Below are 5,368 nucleotides of genomic sequence, written 5' to 3'. Positions count from 1 at the left end.
AAACTTTCGAAATTTTGCAAGCACATATCTGATTCAATTATAATCAATGTAACTGTTATTAAAAAATTCTATAAGTATATGATAATCACAAATACCAAAATAACATTCACTTACCCCGGATCTAATGTGTTGCTAAAAACAAACTTGTCAAACCCATACAGGTTACGGGGGATCGCTTCCTTCGTCTTGAACGACCCAACAACAGTTCTGCCCGAGTCAATAAATTCGTCATAGGCCTTATCGTTAAAGTCATCCTCAATTAAAGGCACTGTAATACCCTAGAATTAAGAGATGGATTAGAAAAATCCTAATTAGATAATTATGAATAAGTGAGGAATTATATTATTATATGGTTTAATATATGTGAATTTAATTGATTTATAATATGCTAAGACCCTGTTGGTGAGCCAGGGGCATTTTAGTAATTATGACCCGAGAAGGGTAAATTGATGAAATTAATTTAATTACGTGCTTAATAGAACTATATTATTATATAGTATGCATGTGTTGTCTTTTTAGGTGTGTTCTGACAGGTTGGCGCGGTATAGTCACCACCGGGTATTTCGGGCCGAACTGGGTTTGGGCCCGAAATGTAAATTGGATTGAGATATTTGGCATTTTATTTAATAATGAGAAATCTAAATTTTATTTGGAGATTAATGAGCATGAAATGACTAAATTGCCCATGTGAGTGTATATGCATGTTTTATAGCCCTAGGGGCAAAATGGTCTTTTGACCTTTATTTTCTACAATTAATAAAAGATGAATTTTTAGAGTAAAAAAAAAAGGAAAATTCTGATTGTTTCACCCCCCTAACCCGTACCCCTCTCTCTCAAACCCTCTCTTGAAATGCAATTTGAATTGGTGAGGAATTTGCTTGGATTGAAGCTTTGTGATTGAGAAACTTTGTGCTTGCATTTGGATTGAACTTGAGGTAATCCTTACAGCTGTGATTTTGGTTGTGTCTACACTATTTAATATTTTAGAAATGCATGATTATGGTGTTGATGAAGATGATAATTACATGTTGCATGAGATGATGTTCTTTTGTTAATTTAAGTGAGTTTTGCTTGAATTCTTTGTGTGTTGGTTGTTTGAACTCTAGATGGACTTCTAGGGTTTCTTCTTTATCTTGAATTCAAAGTATTTGATGATGATTGTTTCTGGAAAAATAGTTGGGATGCATGGTTTTGAAGCTCTAGTTCAAGAACTTGGATTTTATGAGTTTGGGTATGATTTTTTGTTGAGTTTTATGCCCTAAATAAAACTCCATTTCAATGTAATCTATTTTATTCATCATCAATAAAGAAACAGAAGTATTTTTCATTCATTTGTGTATGTTTTGGTTCACTTTATCAATGGCTTGTCTATTTGATTTATAAATTCATCTGAAACCCTTTTCACATACTTGATCCTGTTTATTGTGTTGTCAACACTTTGGAAAGTAAACATGACTATGTGAATAAAGTTTCCTAGATTTATCAGACACAGGGTTTTACTGATATGATAATCTACAACAAGAGTTTACTTGCATTTGGAGAAATGCTTTGTTCTTTCCAGAACATTGGTTAAAGTAAAGCTCAGGTTGGATGCATGGAGTATGCATCGGAAGGGACCGATACTGAACTTTGACTTAGATTTATTAAACTTACCGTAAAATCTATACAAGTCAATATCGCCTAGTTGATCCTAGATCAAATGATCTTAATCCTGTTATGATTAGGCTCAATCTCGAGAGGCTATTCGTGTTCTTTAATTTGTTAGTTAAGCCTACTTTTAGGTCAGGGTGATACGTACATTTTGGGAACACGGTAGTGCAATTGAGTGGGAGTGCTAACATAAACATGGAATCTATAGCTTCTATCTGGCGAAGAGTAAGCAAAGGATGATCTCCTTCGAGCTTGACCAAACGAAAAATAAATGGTGGAGTACTCATTTCACATAAGCTGAAATATCATTTATACGGGGTCAAGTGTTTTAAGGATAAAATACATAGTAGGGTGTAACGGTAATCTAATCCCTTTACAGTGTAGATCATTCATATAGAGGATCATTGATCAAATTAGGATTATAACAATGGATAACTAATGATGTGTCTATATGGTGGAACATATAGAGCATTCTATATACTAAGAGTGCAATTCTAAGTTCTATGCGTGGATTCAACGAAGAATTAATAAGTTAGTGAATTTTAGTAATAAATTCTTGATCTATTTATTGGAAGCTCGGTTATATAGACCCATGGTCCCCCCACTAGTTGAGATAATATTGCTTGTAAGACTCATGTAATTGGTTTTGATTAATCAATTATAATTCTCAAATTAGACTATGTCTATTTGTGAATTTTTCACTAAGTAAGGGCGAAATTGTAAAGAAAGAGTTTTTAGGGGCATATTTGTTAATTATGATACTTTGTATGGTTCAATTAATAAATATGATAAATGACAATATTATTTAATAATTATTTATAGTTATTAAATAGTTAGAATTGACATTTAAATGGTTGAATTTAAAAATTGGCGTTTTTGAGAAAATGAGATGCAAAAGTGATAAAACTGCAAAATTATAAAAAGTGAGGCCCAAATCCAATCTGCCATGGCCGGCCACTTTTATAGGGATTATCCTCTGATATTTTCAATATTTTAATGCCAAATAATTCAAACCTAACCCTAGTGGAATGCTATAAATAGGTAGTGAAGGCTTAAGGAAAATTATACTTTTCATTCAGAAAAACCTGAGCCTCTATCTCTCTTCCTTGGTCGACCACTCTCTCTCTCTCTTCCTCCTTAATATTTAGTGCCCACACACAGCAAGTGATACCTCAATCATAGTGAGGAAGATCGTGAAGAAAGGTTTTTAGCGAGAAGGAGTTTCAGCATTAAAGATTCAGAGAAAGAGATCCAGGTTCAGATCTTGATAATACTCTGCGACAGAAAGGATACAAGGGTTAGAGATATGAACGGAAGGAGTCATTTAATTCCGCTGCAGCCAATGTAAGGTTTCCTAAACTTTATATGTATTTATTTCATTGTTTTAGAAAGTTCATATTTAGGGTGTTAATCAACATACTTGTGAGTAGATCTAAGATCCTGGTAAAATAATTTCCAACATTTTTGTGTTGATTGGGCAATCTAAAATTGAGGGTTTATTGTTGGATTTTGATACATAAATATGTGTTTTAGATCCTGTAACATTTGCTAGCAGCTGTAATTGGTAAATTGAGAATTTGGTTGTGAAAAGCAAGCTTGAGTTCATGGAACTCAAGCTTGGAGCTTTAATGGCACTTTTTGATTTTTAGTGAAATTATTGTGTTTGAGCTATGGAATATGTTTAATATGTCATATGTTGATGCTCTAGAAAGTTTGGTGGTGTTTGGGGAAGATTTGAGTAAGTTTTGAGGGCTTAAAGATTGAAAATTTTCGTGTTCTGTGCCCAGACAACCGAAATTCCGGTTGGAGTACATCGGAAAATGCTGAATTTTGTTTTGGCCATAACTTTTGACTCGGGACTCCGTTTTGGGAGTTCTTTATATCGTTGGAAAGCTCGTTTTGAGCTCTATGTGATTATCTGTATTTTAAACGCCATGAATATATTTTATGAATGTGAAATCAGGGGTTAACCCCTTTTTGTGTAAATCCCAGTATTGTGACTAGGATTACCGGTACTTGGTCAAGAGCACCTGGGGATTTGGAATCTCTTCTTTTGCGGGATAACAGGTAAGACAGTAGTTGCATGTAGAGATATGCACGGTGGTGCTTATATTGAATATTATATTGGTGATAAATTAGAAACCGAGATTAGGGTTATTACCCTAAAGTGAGCGGTTTAATGGCCTAGGGTTATTACCCTAGTAAATATTAATGTGTAAATGCTATGCCATGCTAAATATATTGTAATAAAGAATTATGCGCACAAGGCATAATTAAGTTAGACTCGGTAAATTAGTACCTTGAGTTTGATAGTAATGCGGTCTAGGGTTATTACCCTAGAATTGATGTGAAGGTAAGAAAGCAATGATGACAATAATATTGCTAATCAAGTGAAAGCATGAATTAGGGTTATTAATATCTATAAGTGTTATTTTGAGCATGCAATAATATGTTATATTAGAGACTATTTGGTATGCAAGTTAGGGTTATTACTCTAAGATTTTATATGTTACAGTGTATATGGAATGTATGTATATATATATCAAGAGTTATGTGTACAAGACATAACTTGGTTAGACCTGGTATATATTATTAGGATAAACCACTAAAAGAACGTAATGTATGGATTACGTAAATATATATGAATAGAGTTATGCGAGCAAGACATAACCAGGTAGACTCAGTAATTATAACCGAGATAAACCTTACTAAGGCCTTATTGTAAATAGACGTGTGAGCGTAACACGTAGGTCTATGCCACATAGACATATATAGACGTGTGAGACCAACACGCAGGTCTATGCCACATAGACATATATAGGCGTGTGAGCGTAACACACACGTCTATAGCAAATAGACAAATAGTGCAGTGGCACCATTAATTATGTGATAAATATATATGTTGAGATTAAGGGTTATGCGTTCAAGGCATAATCAGGTTGGACTTGGTAGCAAGAACCGAGATGAACTGTTCCAAGGCCTTATTGTATTTAGGCGCGTGAGCGCAACACGAAGGTCTACGCCACGTAGACATAAATAGGCATGTGAGTGCAACATGCAGGTCTGTGTCACACAGACAAATTTGAATGGCATTGTTGTTTATATTATATGATGAGCATATTGTTGATATGTTTTATACAGTCTTGCTGGGCTTTGCTCACGGGTGTTCTACTGTGCAGGAAAGGGTAAGACTATTGCTGATCAGCCATGAGTGCAGGAGCTGGGCGAAGAATGTACATGTCCGAGCCATATCAGACCAAGCGGGTTGGGGTCTACCAGTGTTGTATTTTTGAGACTCTGTTTTGCCACTTAGGCCGACTGAAAGAAAAGGGACTTGTAATAATATTTTGTAAATGTTTTTGGGATCCCAACTTCTGTAACTTTTAGATTGTAAAGTTTAAATTATTACAAGTTTTATTTTAATTTCGTTTATAATTAAAGTTTAATTTCCGCGCTAATCTTATTAGTAATCCCAATTAGGGGATTAGGATTTCGTAAGTATCTTGGGTAGCGTGCCTAATTATTTAGGGCGTTACAGGCACATTCTCAGATTATGTCTTCTTCGATTTGACGAGAGATTTGCCTTTATTCCAAAAAGACGCCACTTCGACTATATCAAAGTCGTCATCCTCAATGGTCTTATCTGGATAGCATTCATCTTCAACCGATTTCGTAGCAGATAGTAAATGCGTTGATACTGATTCCACCACATTTTCCT

Source organism: Cannabis sativa, chromosome 2, assembly GCF_029168945.1.
Source record: "Cannabis sativa cultivar Pink pepper isolate KNU-18-1 chromosome 2, ASM2916894v1, whole genome shotgun sequence".
In the NCBI taxonomy this organism is placed as follows: Eukaryota; Viridiplantae; Streptophyta; class Magnoliopsida; order Rosales; family Cannabaceae; genus Cannabis; species Cannabis sativa.
Note: the sequence above shows the minus strand (reverse complement) of the source record.